This window comes from Salvelinus alpinus, chromosome 9, assembly GCF_045679555.1.
Source record: "Salvelinus alpinus chromosome 9, SLU_Salpinus.1, whole genome shotgun sequence".
Lineage (NCBI taxonomy): Eukaryota > Metazoa > Chordata > Actinopteri > Salmoniformes > Salmonidae > Salvelinus > Salvelinus alpinus.
This window is the reverse complement of record NC_092094.1, coordinates 63,330,069-63,348,684: the sequence shown is the minus strand read 5'-3', so window position 1 is coordinate 63,348,684 and position 18,616 is coordinate 63,330,069. Positions and strand designations below refer to the sequence as shown.

The window sequence follows — 18,616 nt, the reverse complement described above, 5'->3', positions numbered from 1 at the left end:
ATAAACTTTGATTTGATTTGATTGTAGTAAATATCCTTAACATTTTCAGACATTGTTGAATGCAAATCAATAATGAGAAGTGTTGTATGTATACCATCGTATATTTTATTTTTTCTAAGAATTTCAGAAAAGATATACACACATTTTCATTTCTAACGAGTATGAAATCATTTATCATTTTAGAAACACTGTCTAGATCCACAGTTTCGTTACCCTGAGAGCACCAACTGTTCCGGACGACTGTGTGTTCTCGCTCTCCGTAGGCGATGTGAGTATGACCTTTAAAACAGGTTAATATTCGCAAGGCTGCGTGGCCAGACGGAAAACCAGAATGCGTACTCAGAGCATGCGCTGACCACCTGGCAAGTGTCTTCCCTGACATTTTCAACCTATCCCTGATCCGGTTTGTAATACCAACCTTTTTCAAGCAGGCCACCATAGTCTCTTTCTCCAGGAATGCCAAGTTTAACCTGCCTAAACGAGTATTGCCCCATAGCACTCAAATATATAGCCATGAAATGCTTTGAAAGGCTGGACATGGCTCACATCAACACCATCATCCCAGAAACCCTGGACCCACTCCAAGTCGCTAAGGAATTAAGAGTCCACAATCACCCACATAGTTGTGAAGAGATGACTACAACTCCTCATCCCCCTCAGGAGGGTGAAAAGATTTTTCATGAGCCCTCGGATCCTAAACCATTTAGAGCATCTTGACTGGCTGCATTGCCTCTTGGTAGGGCAACTGCAAGGCACCCGACCACAAGGCGTTGCAGAGGGTGGTGCCAGCCCAGTAGATCACTGGGGCCAAGCCATCCAGGACCTCTATACCAGGTGGTGTCAGAGGAAGGCAAAAACTTGTCAAAAACTTCTGCGCCCCAAGTCATAGCCTGTTCTCTGTTCTGGAACTAATCGGACCCTGAAACAATTCTACCCCCAACCCATAAGACTGCTAACAAGGTTGCTAAATAGATAATCAAATGGCTACCTGGAGTACCTGCAGTGACTCTTTTTGAACTAACTCTCTTGCACTGACTCTACGCACACGCACACGCACACTCACACATACAGTGGGGAGAACAAGTATTTGATACACTGCCGATTTTGCAGGTTTTCCTACTTACAAAGCATGTAGAGGTCTGTAATTTTTATCATAGGTACACTTCAACTGTGAGAGACGGAATCTAAAACAAAAATCCAGAAAACACATTGTATGATTTTTAAATAATTAATTTGCATTTTATTGCATGACATAAGTATTTGATCACCTACCAACCAGTAAGAATTCCGGCTCTCACAGACCTGTTAGTTTTTCTTTAAGAAGCCCTCCTGTTCTCCACTCATTACCTGTATTAACTGCACCTGTTTGAACTCGTTACCTGTATAAAAGACACCTGTCCACACACTCAATCAAACAGATTCCAACCTCTCCACAATGGCCAAGACCAGAGAGCTGTGTAAGGACATCAGGGATAAAATTGTAGACCTGCACAAGGCTGGGATGGGCTACAGGACAATAGGCAAGCAGCTTGGTGAGAAGGAAACAACTGTTGGCGCAATTATTAGAAAATGGAAGAAGTTCAAGATGACGGTCAATCACCCTCGGTCTGGGGCTCCATGCAAGATTTCACCTCGTGGGGCATCAATGATCATGAGGAAGGTGAGGGATCAGCCCAGAACTACACGGCAGGACCTGGTCAATGACCTGAAGAGAGCTGGGACCACAGTCTCAAAGAAAACCATTAGTAACACACTACGCCGTCATGGATTAAAATCCTGCAGCGCACGCAAGGTCCCCCTGCTTAAGCCAGTGCATGTCCAGGCCTGTCTGAAGTTTGCCAATGACCATCTGGATGATCCAGAGGAGGAATGGGAGAAGGTCATGTGGTCTGATGAGACAAAAATAGAGCTTTTTGGTCTAACTCCACTCGCCGTGTTTGGAGGAAGAAGAAGTATGAGTACAACCCCAAGAACACCATCCCAACCGTGAAGCATGGAGGTGGAAACATCATTCTTTGGGGATGCTTTTCTGCAAAGGGACAGGACGACTGCACCGTATTGAGGGGAGGATGGATGGGGCCATGTATCGCGAGATCTTGGCCAACAACCTCCTTCCCTCAGTAAGAGCATTGAAGATGGGTCGTGGCTGGGTCTTCCAGCATGACAACGACACGAAGCACACAGCCATGGCAACTAAGGAGTGGCTCCGTAAGAAGCATCTCAAGGTCCTGGAGTGGCCTAGCCAGTCTCCAGACCTGAACCCAATAGAAAATCTTTGGAGGGAGCTGAAACTCCGTATTGCCCAGCGACAGCCCCGAAACCTGAAGGATCTGGAGAAGATCTGTAGGGAGGAGTGGGCCAAAATCCCTGCTGCAGTGTGTGCAAACCTAGTCAAGAACTACAGGAAACGTATGATCTCTGTAATTGCAAACAAAGGTTTCTGTACCAAATATTAAGTTCTGCTTTTCTGATGTATCAAATACTTATGTCATGCAATAAAATGCAAATTAATTACTTAAAAATCATACAATGTGATTTTCTGGATTTTTGTTTTAGATTCCGTCTCTCATAGTTGAAGTGTACCTATGATAAAAATTACAGACCTCTACATGCTTTGTAAGTAGGAAAACCTGCAAAATCGGCACATACCTTCACTGATGCCACACACACACACACACACACAATCACACTTTCACACTCACCTCATACACTGCATTTGGAAAGTATTCAGACCCATTGACTTTTTCAACATTTTGTTAGATTACAGCTTTATTGTAAAACTGATTAAATTGTTGTTTTTTTCCTCATCAATCTACACACACCCGTAATGACAAAGCAAAAACAGTTTTTTAGAACTTTTTGTCAATTTATTACCAAAAAAATCCTTGAAATATCACATTTACATAAGTATTCAGACCCTTTACTCAGTACTTTGTTGAAGCACCTTTGGCAGCGATTACAGCCTCGACTCTTCTAAGATGTTACATGCTCGGCACACCTGTATTTGGGGAGTTTCTCCGATTCTTCTCTGCAGATTCTCTCAATCTCTGTCAGGTTGGATGGGGAGCATCGCTGCACAGCTATTTTCTGGTCTCTCCAGAGATGTTCGCTCAGGTTCAAATCAGTGCTCTGGCTGTGCCACTCAAGGAGATTCAGAGACATGTCCCAAAGCCACTCCTTGATTGTCTTGGTCGTGTGCTTAGGGTCGTTGTCCGATTGGAAGATGAACCATTGCCCCAGTCTGAGGTCCTGAGCGCTCGGGAGCAGGTCTTCATCAAGGATCTCTCTGTACTTTGCTCCGTTCATCTTTTCCTCGATCCTGACTAGTCTCCCAGTCCCTGCCGCTGAAAAACATCCCCACAGCATGATGCTGTCACCACCATGCCAGTTTTCCATACTCTTCCCCAGATCTGTGCCTCGACACAATCCTGTCTCGGAGCTCTATTGACAATTCCTTCCACCTCATGGCTTGGTTTTTGCTGTGACATGCACTGTCAACTGTGGGACCTTATATATACAGTTGTGTGCCTTTACAAATCATATCCAATCAATTGTATTTACCACAGGTGGACTCCAAATCAAGTTATATCTCAAGGATGATCAACGGAAACAGGAAAGACCTGAGCTTAATTTCGAGTCTCATAGCAAAGGGTCTGAATACTTACGTAAGGATGTTTTTAGGACGTTCCTGTGATGTTGTGTCATGATCTCCTGAAGGTCCCCTGAATGTTCTAGGGACATTGTGTCATGGTCCCCTGGAGGATTTTGTGTAGTTCCAGATTTGTCCCGGGGACGTCACCTGATGGTCACATGATGATGGAAAAAAAGATGTTTTACGCAGGGCACGCACACCCTAGTTTCATGACACATCACCCCTTGTTACTGTTGCCAAGCTCATCAAGACCCTGATTGGTGAAGTACAGTGTGACTGAAAAAAAAAATATTCTTTTTATGACACTTATTCAGGAGTAACATAAAAACAGAATAATATGCCCACCAACATTAGACCACTATATTGAAAACCCAAACTCAAACTGCTGAAAGTCAATTTAATTAAATAAATGAGAGAATAGTCAGATTAACTGATAATTAATATAGCAGTGCAGATGTATTAAAGGTAATGAATGTGTAGGGGACTTCCAAGTCTACAGACTTTGGGGAGTAGCAGAAAGATCAGCACACACTACATCCAGAGGTTCTGAGTTCAAATCCCTGGTGGGGTCATATTGAAAAGTCAGTACTAAGTGAACATGTCAAATGTAATCCTATTTTGATTGATTAAAGATTTGTACACTATTTTATCGGAACAGCGTACCACTTACCTTAAAACCCCTATACCATTTCATGATTTCACTCATAATGGTTTGGGACACCTGGGACCATCCTGTGACAAAAACCTCCAGGGGACTATGACACAATGTCTCAAAAATGTTCAGGGGACCATAACACAACGTCCCAAGAACCTGCTAAAAATGTCCTTTGGGACTTCCCCGAGACAAACCAGGAACTATACAAAGATCCCCCAGGGAGCATCGCGCGACGTCCCGCGGACTAGTAAAATGAAAGTCCTGAGAACGACCTAAAAAGGTCCTGACATGGTCCTCAGTGATGTCCTGGGAACTTACAGGGATCAAGACAAATGAACCCCAGAGAACGTTCCCATGGGACCATCACGCAACATTCTTAGAATGTTCTCAGAATGTCAGTGGGATAACCATCGCTCCAAATGTTCTCAGGATGTCCCGTGTTTGCTGGGATCACAACACACACACACACACACACAAACAAGAGTGTCTTGCTCACACACAAATAAAATAATTAAGACCCCAAAACCATATACTGAGAACCCCTATGGTATAAACACATGATGTCTATCCCCACGCCCCCTCATCAATCACGACTTTGGCACGCAAGGTATCGGATACTTTTGGGTATTTGAATTGCATTTGCTATACTTTTTTCTGCACTGTGGGAGCTAGAATCATAAGCATTTCGCTGCACCTGCTATAACACCTGCATATCTGTGTACGCGACCAATAAACTTTGATTTGATTTGAGAAAGACGCACAAAGACTATCAAACCGTCACTCAACCAGGGAGAAGGACAGTCATTTAAGAAAATCACCGAACATAGATAATGATATAACCACAAGTTCCAAGTGTTTCTACTTAAAAATCAATCCTAGAAATCATGCTTGATTCTCTCTGCTTCTTCTGTTACTTGCCATACTCTTCAAATCTCTAGCGCTTCTAACAGAAAAGTGAATGAGAGAAGACAGACAGGGGAGGAGAGGGCAGTAGAAAGTCAGTGAAGGGATAACACAGCTGCTCTCTCTGCATGGTGATCTCGTTCATCTGCTCTTTGAGCACTGCTGCCTGTAGCTGAGAGACAGTCTTGGAGCATTGCACACCCTGTAGCGAAGACTGGGTCGACACAGTCTTGGAGCATTGTACACCCTGTAGCGAAGACTTGGTCGACACAGTCTTGGAGCATTGTACACCCTGTCGCGAAGACTGGGTCGACACAGTGTTGGAGCATTGTACACCCTGTAGTGAAGACTGGGTCGACACAGTCTTGGAGCATTGTACACCCTGTAGCGAAGACTGGGTCGACACAGTCTTGGAGCATTGTACACCCTGTCGCGAAGACTGGGTCGACACAGTGTTGGAGCATTGTACACCCTGTAGTGAAGACTGGGTCGACACAGTCTTGGAGCATTGCACACCCTGTAGCGAAGACTGGGTCGACACAGTCTTGGAGCATTGTACACCCTGTAGCAAAGACTGGGTCGACACAGTCTTGGAGCATTGTACACCCTGTAGCGAAGACTGGGTCGACACAGTCTTGGATTACTACAAAGTTAAGGTTCCGCAGTTGCCACTAGTTTTAGTGTTTGAACAGTTTACTGCCTGTAGCTGAGACTGGAGACTGGGTTCGAGAAGTCAACTTGCTAAAGGACCTGACTGAGGCCAGGTGTTCCAGTTTAGGCCAAGTTAAAGATTTAAAGGCCCGACGGACATTAATAACATACTGAATGTGGACCCATTAGGACAGAGTAGACATTGTAGTCTGTCTCTATGGGGAGTTAATGCATTGTCTTTATCTCAGTAATTCCTCATCAATATGCAAAACATGCACATCAAAGTCAAATAGTTTGCACTTCTCAATAAGTAAAGTTGAGCGATAATGTGTGTGTAAGTGTGTTGGAGTGCATGTGTGGCCGCATGCACGGGCATGCTCTTTGTCATCTATGTTTATTCTTATTTTCTCTCTCCCTCCTTTCTATCTCTTTCACCCCTTCTCCACTCCCCTCCCTCTCTCTCTCTCATTTAGTTATTCTGCTCACGCACTCATGCGGCACCCTTTCTTCACTCCTCAGACAGCCTGGGATGCCACTGTCTCGACAGACTCTCCCACAATGCAATGCTTCTACTCCAGCTCCCTCAGTCTGGGCCAGGGCCTGGGTCTAGACCCATGCACACACATGCACACACACACGAACGCACACAAACACCCCCACACGCACACACACACACAAACACGCACACACTAACACACTGGACCAGGGGTCTCCTACCTTTTCTAGCATGTGAGCTACTTTTAAATGATGAAACATGTCACGAGCTAATCATGATTTTTTTGTCCTAGCTTTCAAATTGTATTTTCCAAAATTCAGTTCTCTGTTTAATAATTCCTGTTTTTTTTCACTTTTTCACTCTCAAAATTCCAGTCATTCATAGAGAAACAAAGAAATAGGATGTTCTGAGTCCATGTCAATGCTTAAATTACATCAGAAGAGCATTTGAGGGCTGGAAAGAAAATATGATTAATTGCGCATTTTGCAAGAGAGGAATGTGCTGGTCTAGCAATAGTTTTGCTGCTGCATACGCCAAAACAGTTTGCAAAACCAAAGCCCACCCAAATAATGATGATATAATTGTGACAGGTGAGACTACTTTGCAGTTAACATTTAATTGAGAAGGTTTTGGGGAAAGTATTTCTGTCTAAATATAATTTATTATTATTATTACCCAGAAGACAGTTAGCATTATTGCTAACTGGCTACACTAAGTGAATGATAGACCAAAGTGCACACCACACAGACATACAGGGGCAATATTACAGGAAATTAATTGGCAAATAATTTGTTACGTTCAGCTTTTTAAGCCTTTGGTGCCTATAGGGGGAATGGGATACGTCAATGTGGATTTGAATGAATAGTAGCCAGGAGCTTGAGGTGTCAGATACTTGTGAGATTTGTTTATGACAGTTTGCATGGGAACATGTGAAAATACATGCACTTTCAGAATTGTTTGGTGAGCTACTCATAGGTGGGCTGCGAGCTTCTGGTAGCTCGCGATGGACCTGTTGTAGACCCCTGCACTGTTTCTGCCAACATGACCGAAAATAGCTTCTTTATATCAGGGCAGCGATTACTCACCCCGTACTGGAGGAATTCTTCTTCTTTAACAAGTTGGATGGGAAGGATTTACTCCAGACACCCGACAAGGCCCTCATCCCTGTCATTCGCAGGAGGAAAAGACGAAGATATCGTGGACGATGGTCCTGGTGCCGTGCCGTCACCGAGAGGGTAATCTACCTTTACCATCAGTCCTATTAGCAATGTACAATCAATGGAAAATAAAATAGACGACCTTCGAGCACTTATATCCTACCAACAGGACATTAAAAACTGTAATATGTTATATTTCACCGAGTCGTGGCTGAACGACAACAATTAACATAAAGCTGGTGGGTTTCAAGCTTTTTCGGCAGGATAGAACAGCGGCCTCTGGTAAGACAAGGGGCGGCGGCCTATCAATATTTCTGAACAACAGCTTGTCCACGAAATCTAAGGAAGTCTCAAGGTTTTGCTCGCTTGAGGTAGAGTATCTCATGATAAGCTGTAGACCACACTATTTACCAAGAGAGTTTACATCTATATTTTTCGTAGCTGTCTATTTACCATCACAAACCGATGCTGGCACTAAGACCGCACTCAATGAGCTGTATACAGCCATAAGCAAACAAGAAAACGCTCATCCAGAGGCGGTGCTCCTAGTGGCAGGGACTTTAATGCAGGGAAATTCAAATCCGTTTCACCTCATTTCTATCAGCATGTTAAATGGGCAACCAGAGGGAAAAAACTCTAGACCACCTTTACTCCACACACAGAGATGCGTACAAAGCTCTCCCTCACCCTCCATTTGGCAAATCTGACCAAAATTATATTCTCCTGATTCCTGCTTACAAGCAAAGCCTAAAGCAGGAAGCACCAGTGACTCGGTGAGTAAGAAAGTGGTCAGATGAAGCAGATGCTAAGCTACAGGACTGTTTTGCTAGCACAGACTGGAATATGTTCTGGGATTATTCTGATGGCATTGAGGAGTACACCACATCGGTCACTGGCTTCATCAATAAGTGCATCGATGACGCCGTCCCCACAGTGACCGTACGTACTTACCCCAACCAGAAGCCATGGATTACAGGCAACATCCAAACTGAGCAAACTGGCATGGGTCCTCAGATCCTCAAATGGTTCTACAGCTGCACCATCGAGAGCATCCAGACTGGTTGCATTACTGCCTGGTATAGCAACTGCTTGGCCTCCGACCTCAAGGCACTACAGAGTGTATTGCGTACGGCCCAGTAAATCACTGGGGCCAAGCTTCCTGCCATGCAGGATCTCTATATCACGTGGTGTCAGAGGAAAACCCTAAAAATTGTCAAAAACTCCAGCCACTCTAGTCATAGACTGTTTTCTCTGTTACCGCACGGCAAGCGGTACTGGAGCGCCACATCGAGTTCCAAAAGGCTTCTTAGCATCTTTAGCATACTGGTTATTGTTCGGAATTTCGGAACTGCCTGTTACTCAGGCCCAGAAGCTAGGATATGCATTAAATTGGTAGCATTAGATAGAAGTTTCTAAAACTGTTCAAATAATGTCTGTGAGTATAACAGAACTGATATGGCAGGTGAAAATCTGAGGACAATCCATCCTGATTTTTTTTTGTTGAGGTCACAGGCCATTTCAATGCAAGCTTATGGGATTTACAAATAGATAGGACACAGCTTGCAGTTCCTATGGCTTCCACTAGATTTCAACAGTCTTTAGAAAGAGTTTCAGGCTTGTTTTTTGAAAAATAAGCAAGTAGTTGTAGTTTTTCCAAGGTGTCTCTCATTAGAAAAGTAGTCTTGTTGGCGTGTGAATCAGGTGCGCGCTCTTCGTTATTTATCTTCCCTATAGAACATACTATTCTCCGTCTTAAATATTATCATTCATTTAGATATTAGAGTACCTGAGGATTAATTAGAAACATTGTTTGACTTGTTTGGATGAACTTTACCAGTAACTTTTTGGATTCGTTTGTATGCACGTTGAACGAGTGGATTACTGAGATCATTGGCGCCAACTAAACTGACATTTTTGGATATAAAGAAGGACTTTATCGAACAAAACTACCATTCATTGTGTAGCTGGGACCCTTGGGATTGCAAACAGAGGAAGATCTTCAAAGGTAAGTGATTTATTTAATCGCTATTTGTGATTTTGTGACGCCTGTGCTGGTTGAAAAAGTATTTTGATGTGGTGCGCTGTCCTCAGATAATCACATGGTATGCTTTCGCCGTAAAGCCTTTTTGAAATCTGACAACGCAGTTGGATTAACAAGAAGTTAAGCTTTTAAATGATGTATAACACTTGTATTTTCATGAATATTTAATATTAGGATTTTTGTATTTTGAATTTCGTGCTCTGCAATTTCACTGGATGTTGTTGTAGGTGTCCCGCTAGCGGTTAATGCGCCCAAACAGGCTAACCACTAGGCTACCTGCCACCCCAGGTTTATTCAGGAACGTTTATTGCGCTACTTTGATGTGTCAAGTGGGTGAGATGTGCAGTCTGTGTTTGACTTTATGAATTTTGAGATGTCTGAGTTTAACTTCATATAGAAACTCGTTGTCCAAACCTACGATGGCACAGCTGTAATGGAATGTATCTGCTATTTGTATTTACAGCTAAGTCCCATCCTGTTCCCTGATTTAAGAGGTGATGACTACTCCACTCCACTACCATTGTCAACTTTCTCCTGACATGAACTGAAGCCACGTCTCATGTGCCCGCTCATTCACTGGCACATTGAATGTTTCCCTTCCAAGCACTGTGAGTACCCTTATCAATATCCTCTCATTACTATATGTAGAGGCAATCACATACACAATCACATTATTTCACATCAAAGATTTTACTCCTTGCTTGGACTAACTCATTCTTAGCTCTTTTGTCGAACTGCGTAGAGTCTTGTGTTATTGTTTTTTGTCTTCCCAGTCAAATCCTGTCCTGCACTGGTCAAGGCTCTGAACACCTCAACTTATGCCACATACCCTCATTCAATCACTGCTGTGATCCCTTTCCAACACTGTAAGTAGCCTTCTCATTCCCCTTCCCCATAATATTATACTATAAATGTCTTTATTAAATGCTTTAGGTTTAAATAACGAGTCTTTGATGATTTTTGAAACACACTTTGTGGTCTGCGTGCCTTCCGCACCTGTACCGTGGGTCTCCCGTCCTCCTAAATTTACCAAGTCACCAGCCTCCACTGATATCAACTCATAGTCCAATATTGAAGTTGGAGTTAACAATAGATAGAGGAGGAATTGTACATCTAGTCCGTTTCAAGTTGCCCTTGGCTAGGACCAAAACATACATTTAAGCTATTAAAACCTTAAGAATGATACTATGTTCACATGGCTTTGTCTCTGAAACTATGTGAAGGACAGAAAGAGAACAAGTGGAGAAATTATGTAAAAATCTTCTCCACTTGACTCCTGCCTAGCCTGTAGGAAGGGGATACCTAATTGCTGTACTCAATATCTATTAATCTACAGGTGGCAGTACCTTGGTGCTAATCACCCTGAAAACACTACTGCCAAGACTACAGCAATATTAACACATCTCATCTCACATGGCAGACAGGGAGAGGAGAGGAGAGGAGAGGAGAGGAGAGGAGAGAGAGAGAGAGAGAGAGAGAGAGAGAGAGAGAGAGAGAGAGAGAGAGAGAGAGAGAGAGAGAGAGAGAGAGAGAGAGAGAGAGACGAGGTGCATAATATAGTCAAGGGAGCTGAACTTTGGGAAATAGTGCGAGGTGGAAAGAGAGGGAGAGGGGAGAAGGGCATAGAGGAGAGGGAGGGGGAGAGATGAGAAAATAGAGGGGAAGAGGGGAGTAAGGGGCAGAAGGGGGATGGAGGAGGTGGGGGGTCCCTGGGACTTGCAGAGGAGTGCATTTCTCTTTAATGGGAAGCCAGTTTGTCATACAACGGTGTTTCTTTTGTCTGAAATGAAATCTCAGGTTCAATTTCAGCTCAAGGGTTGGAGATTGGCCACACATGCTCTCATTAGCTGCCCTGCTCCAGAAACCCTGTCTCTTACCATTTTCTGTCTTTCTTTCTCTCTTCCTCCAATCCTAACATTTCCAACACTTCAATGTCAATGTCAATTCAATGTCAATTTCAAGGGCTTTATTGGCATGGGAAACATATGTTTACATTGCCAAAGCAAGTGAAGTAGATAATAAAACACAAGTGAAATAAACAAAATAAAAACATTAACAGTAAACATTGCACACAGAAAAGTTCCAAAAGAATAAAGACAATTTAAATGTCAGATTATGTGCAAATAGTTACAAGTACAAAATGGAAAATAAATATAAGGTTGTGTTTACAATGTGGTGTTTGTACTTCACTGGTTGCCCTTTTCTTGTGGCAACAGGTCACATATCTTGCTGCAGTGATGGCACACTGTGGTATTTCACCGAACAGATATGGGAAGTTTATCAACATTGGCTTTGTTTTCAAGTTCTTTGTGGGTCTGTGTAATCTTAAGGAAATGTGTGTCTCTAATATGGTCGTACATTTGGCAGGAGGTTAGGAAGTGCAGCTCAGTTTCCACCTCATTTTGTGGGCAGTGTGCCAGAGCAGTCTTCTCTTGAGAGCCAGGTCTGACTAGGCAGCCTTTCTCAATAGCAAGGCTATGCTCACTGAGTCTGTACATATTCCAAGCTTTCCTTAAGTTTGAGTCAGTCACAGTGGTCAGGTATTTATTCTGCCACTGTGTACTATCTGTTTAGGGACAATAAGCATTCTAGTTTGCTCTGTTTTTTTGTTAACTACTTGACACATTGAAAATAATTATCTTTTTGTTTGTTCATGATTTGGTTGTGTCTAATTGTGTTGCTGTCCTGGGGCTCTGTGGGGTCTGTTTGTGTTTGTGAACAGAGCCCCAGGACCAGCTTGCTTAGGGGACCCTTCTCCAGGTTAATCTCTCTGTAGGTGATGGCTTTGTTATGGAAGGTTTTGGAATCACTTCCTTTTAGGTGGTTGTAGAATTGAATGGCTCTTTTCTGGATTTTGATAACTAGCGGGTATTGGCCTAATTCTCTCTTACTGAGATTTACTTTCAGGGCCCACGTCGGGCACAATCTGTTCAGAACATCTAGGTGTTGAAGGCCCTCATTGGTTGGGGACAAAAGCACCAGATCATCAGCTAACAGTAGACATTTGACTTCAGATTCTAGTAGGGTGAGGCCGGGTGCTGCAGACTGTTTTAGTGTTTTAGCCAATTCGTTGATATTGGTGAGGGCACCCGAGTGGCGTAGCGGTGTAAGGCACTGGATCTCAGTGCTAGAGAAGTCTCTACAGACCCTGGTTTGATTCCAGGCTGTATCGCAACCGGCTGTGATCGGGAGTCCCATAGGGCGGTGCACAATTGGCCCAGCTTCTTTAGGGTTTGACTGGGGTAGGCCGTCATTGTAAATAATAATTTGTTCTTAACAGACTTGCCTAGTTAAATAAGAGTTAAATAAAAAATATATGTTGAAGAGGGTGGGGCTTAAGCTGCATCCCTGTCTCACCCCAAGGCCCTGTGGGAAGAAATGTGTGTGTTTCTTTGCCAATTTTAACCGCATACTTGTTAATTGTGTACATAGATGTTATAATGTTTATTTTTCCCCCAACACCATTTTCCATCAATTTGTATAGCAGACCCTCATGCCAAATTGAGTCTAAAAGTGGTAGTTTTCTGAAAGCATTCCACAAAGCTGTTTATCATGTCCGCCTTATCCACTGCCGCCATTTTGACGTTATAGTCAAGCACACAGTCTGGTTTGATTTCTCTCTCTCCCGTCAGGTGGTCCACCTTCCCTGTGGCCGACATGGTTGCTGTATGGACAGTGGAGAGGACATGGACGTCTCGTTTGTCATGCCACTTTACTGCCAGCTGTTGACATTTCTGCTACCTACATGTTCAAATTACCTTGACTAACCTGTACTCCTGCACATTGTCTCGGTACCGGTACCCCCTGTATATAGCCTCGTTATTGTTATTTTATTGTGTTACTTTTTATAATTTTTTACTTTAGTTTATTTGGTAAATATTTTTTGAACTCTTCTGGAACTGCACTGTTGGTTACGGGCTTGTAAGTAAGCATTTCACGGTAAGGTCCACACTTGTTGTATTCGACGTATCTAACAAATAAAGTTTGATTTGATTTGATAACTACATTTAAGGTTGCATTACTCTATTGTTTATAACAGGAACATGAACCATGTATAGCTTTAAAAAAAAGCAAAAGCTGTCATCTACATTGTCTGAGTAGGCTTATGTGTTAGGCTAGGTCAAATGTAGGGTGAAGTGGTGGTTTCGTTACCAGAGATTACACCTAGTCCTAGAATAGAAATCATTTTGGCTGGAGATTTTTCATTGATCTTGTTTTTTAGTCCAGGACTAGGTTAATCTGTGTCTGGGAAAACATCCCCATGATGTTTTAATGAGTAGATTGGGATGATGTCTTAGATGAAAAAAATACATTTACATAACCAAGTACATTAATTGGTTAAACCTACTCTAAGAGTATGTATTAGAGAGATTTGAATCCTAATCAACCCATCCAATGTGAGTACATCTGTTGTTGAGGTACAGTAGATCAACAAAGGTACAGTACTCTAGCAGTAGTCAAGCTGCTGATGCTGAAAAGCCTTGTTAGTGCATAGGTCAAATTAGATTGACAATGTCCTGTTTTTTTCGGCTTCAGAAAAAAATCTATAATTTCACAAAAAATCTATAATTTCACCAAAAATATATGATTTGTACGATTTGAAAGAAAATGTACAGAATGTGGATGAACAATATCCTAGCCTCATCGTCTGCCTTTTTGGGACATTAAAAAATGTACCGTTTTCATGTATGTACAGATTTACTCTCAAAACAAAAGAGTGATCCAAAATGTTGAGTGATCCAAAATGTTGAAATGATCCAAAATGCTTGGTAAATACTGTATGTCCCCCTGACCATGGGAAGAAATTCGGTGTTGCACTGCCTTACTGCATGTGCAACCCTGAAACGATTCCCTCTGGATCCAGACTCTCTTTGATTTTCCTAACCTGCATTGGTTTTGAAACGTTAAATATATGGGTCATACACGTAGACAGAGAGAGAGACATAGTGAGACAGCCAGAAAGCCATGGCACTGCATCGGGAGTAGGGTAGCTACATGGAACTGCCAGACTGTGTCCTAGACAGACAACATTGAGCCAGACTCAAGCATCGTCATACAGCCTGGCAGTACTAGCAGCATCCATGTATTTTGGGCTCGGCCGAGCTGAATAAAGCTTCTTCCTATGGGGTGACGACAGCTGTGCACCATTGCTCTGGCCTGAAAGTGAATGAATGGGACAAAGGGTGTATGAGGAGAGTAAGGAGAAAGAGAGTGATGCTCTTTTACAGCAGCAGCGGGGTGAGGCGGGGTGAGGCAGCGTTCAGACGGGCTGGGCCAGCCATCTCTTGAGCAGGACGGGGTGTGTGAGGAGTGCTACTCTCCCTATCCCTTTCTGCTAGCTGTAGCTATGCCTCTCACTCTGTGTCTGCTCGGCCCCGGCCCTCAGCCATTTTGGAAAGTCTCTCTCTCTCTGTCTCTGTCTCTCACTACACGGCATGGATTGGACAGGCTGGGGCTGAGGCGTGGTCTGCTGTGTTATGGAGCAGGCGGAGGAGAGGAGACTCACTAGGCAGCTGGCTCGCTGGCATTTGGGGAGAGATAGGAGGCATGTTAGCAGAGAAAACTCTGCTGTGAAAAGCAGTCCTTTTCAGTCTTCACTTTTCCTAAGAATCTTCTGTCGTTTTTTCCCCCTCAATCTTCTGTTAAGCTTCTATTATTTTTAGTCTTGCACTCTCTCACGCTCTCTCTCTCACTCTCTCCTTCTCTCCCGCTCTTTTCTTCTCTGACTTTCGCTCTTTTTTAAATGTTTGTGGTTCCATTTTTTCCCCCTGCCTGTTCGAGGAAATGTATTTTCGTCATCCCCTTGTTTGATTTGATTCGGGGAGTTTAAGACAAAGGGAAACATCCAACATTTTGGCACGGCTCAGGAGAGTCAGAACCGCAGCCAAGGACACTGCTGGTGTCCCAAAATCCCTGGGCAGAACGACACAGCGGCCCCCCCAAAAAACACCACCCTTTAATTTGCATGGTCACAAACTCCACTTTCTCTGGAGCCAGCCCTGCGCAGCTACAGCAGCTCCTCCTCGACCATATCTCACCGTCTGCATTCAACCTTACGCCGTCTCTAGCTCGCCGTAGCTTTTTTCAAACACAGTCTTGAGGGTTTTGGGTTTTGTACCCCTGTAAATTAGGATAGGACAGGGGGACAGGAGAGGGAAAGAGGGGGAAAAGAAAGTGTCTTTGCTTCGATTTCTGCCCGGTGACTTGGCAATATTCTCTTATTTGAACAGTGCTGTTGTTATTGGGCTTTTTTCACTAGTAGTTTCAGAACAATTCTGTGTGTTTTTGGGTGTACTGAAATTGGGACGTGTTTGTGACTGTGTGTTTGTGTCTTTTTGTTTGTGTATGTGTGTCTCTCTGGGTGGGTGTGTATCTGGGTCAGACAGGCTCTCTGCTCAGTTCAATGTGGTTGTAATGTGTGTATCTGGGTCAGACAGACTCTCTGCTCTGTTCAATGTGGTTGTAATGATTTATGTGTGTGTCGTTCCAGGTCTCTGCCATATTTTTGCTGAAGGAACCGGCCTACTCTGTCCCTCAAGCCTGACTCCATTTTGACGCCAGATGAAGAGACGAGGAATGACCAGCCATGTGGTCCCCACACCATCGGCTACCTACTACCACACTGGTACGTTGGCATTTCTCTTTTCGTATTTCTCTATTTTCCAGATCCATTTTTCTATCCTTGGTCTTGGTTTGTTGTGATAAGTTAATCAGTGTGACCTATGATTCTGTACCTCTCATTACCTCACAGGACCCTAGCGGTGTATTGTTAACAGAACTTGTGAGTTCCTGTATTTCTGGCAGATAACTACGGTAAAATAAATAAAGCAAATGAAATCTCTGCCTCACGTATATTCACTCTCAGTTTGTGAAAAATATTTTTACAGCGATTGTTGTGAAAGATAGTGTGCTGATGTACATAAACAAAACATTGTATTTTCTGAGACAAAATGCTATATTAATACGACCTCTCTTTGCCGTTTTCTATTTTCATTCCACATACTTTGCAGATTTGCATAATGCATCATTTAACGCATCTGCGCCAGGTTTTGCTGTCACAATTTACATTTCACAATGGACAATTGAATGACCTTTTCGATTTGTGGCTGAATGTCAAAAGCGTTCTATAATTTCTGTATTTTAATAAGACATCAGTTGGTAGAGCATGGCGTTTGCGATGCCAACATAGTGGGATCGATTTCTCAGAGCCAACTATACATAAAAAAATGTATGCACTGTAAGTCGCTTTGGATAAAAATGTCTGTTAAATGGTATATATCACATGTTGTGTTTCTGTAGGGGGGTAAAAGACAGACAAGGTGGCTCTGCAGACCTCACTGAGTACTTTGACTGATTGTCAATTTCAGGTGACCTTTCATTTGACATTTGACTGTTGTTGTCTTATTCATAGTGAAATGATACCTTTCTACACTTGTATCTCCTAGGGTGACTCTCCCTAAAGCAGTTATTTAATTGTCTTTATATAAGAGCTATGGCCAATATATTCATTTTTAACTTGTTTTTTTTTCTCTGCAATTCCGCATTGCACTATATTGTCAACTCACTGACACTGTGTCAAGTCGTAACAGATATTTTTAGCAAAGTCTGTGTCGGTCCATTTTTACATTACAATTCAGACATCAAGAAGACAGATAGACATATCTGAAATGAAATACTTATTTTTCGTTCTGGATATTCATGGTGGACACTTATACGTACATTTGTCATAGGCTACCTCTTGAAAATAATGAATATACGCTAACATAACAATACAATAAGGCGTTGTAAAAACCAATGTACTATTCTCTCTCCGCCCTTTCAGAGTTTGATATTGAGAGGCAAAAGCATGAGTTGTATAAGGGTTATACAACTAATGCCATACTACATTAAGGGAAAAGGAAAGGGGGATACCTAGTCAGTTGTACAACTGAATGCATTCAACTGAAATGTGTCTTCTGTATTTAACCCAACCCCTCTGAATCAGAGAGGTGGGGAGGGCTGCCTTAATGGACATCCACGTCTTCGGTGCCCATTAGATCTCCAATATAAAGTGATAGAATACATGTCAGACGGACACTCTTTCAATTGTCATACAGAACAAATCTGAAGTTAACATTCAATAAAGAATATATAAAAAAAAAAAAAAAATCGAGACAAACATTTGATACCTCATTACATACTCAAGGATGGCCCCATTATTTCATTGTCAATCGATAATGGTTTTAGTCTGAACCTGCAAGGTTTTTAATGCACTTTTCAAAATGTTGATAGAAGGGACTTGAGGGACAATTCCAATTTGTGTATGAATGGTGCTTAACATTGTCCTTCACTGTACAACTGTTTTGTTACATGCAAAGTGCTGAATAAAGATGAGAAATGAATGACCAACAGATTTTAACATTGTTTTTGGAGTGTACCACAGGAGGCTGCTGAAGGGAGGACGGCTTATAATAATAGCTGGAATGGAGCAATGGAATGGCATAAAATATATATTTTTTAATGTTTTATTTTATTTCACCTTTATTAAACCAGGTAGGCCAGTTGAGAAGAAGTTCTCATTTACAACTGCGACCTGGCCAAGATAAAGCAAAGCAGTGCGACAAAAACAACAACACAGAGATACACATAAACAAACGTACAGTCAATAACATAAAAGAAAATAAAAGTCTATGTACAGTGTGTGCAAATGTAGAAGAGTAGGGAGGTAAGGCAATAAATAGGCCCTAGAGGCAAAATAATACCAATTTAGCATTAATACTGGAGTGATAGATGTGCAGATGATGATGTGCAAGTAGAGATACTGGGGTGCAAAAGAGCAAGAGGATAAATACTACTATGGGGATGAGGTAGTCGGTGTGCTATTTACAGGTCGTGTGTTTTATGTATATAATACCATTCCACCTATTCCGTTCCAGCCATTACCTCGAGCCCGTCCTCCCCAATTAAGGTGCCACCAACCTCCTGTGGAGTGTACATTCCTCAACAATGTCGAAATAATTTATACTGCTGTTTTGTTCGAAGAGACTGACCAGGTGAATCGAGGTGAAAGCTATGGTCCCTT

General features: G+C 42.6%; 1 long non-coding RNA gene across 2 annotated transcripts in view; it reads left to right on the top strand.

Annotated features, from left to right (window-relative positions):
• LOC139530453 (uncharacterized) overlaps positions 1-18,147 on the top strand; it is a 123,764-nt gene extending 105,617 nt beyond the window's left edge. Inside the window, exons 4-6 of one of the 2 annotated variants that reach the window (XR_011666035.1) lie at positions 10,019-10,163; positions 10,329-10,421; positions 16,046-18,147. This is a non-coding gene — a long non-coding RNA (uncharacterized lncRNA). Of the gene's footprint in view, positions 1-10,018; positions 10,164-10,328; positions 10,422-13,187; positions 13,771-16,045 lie in introns of those variants that run through there. The other variant, XR_011666034.1, reaches the window with a different exon arrangement.
• The last annotated feature ends 469 nt before the right edge of the window (positions 18,148-18,616 follow it).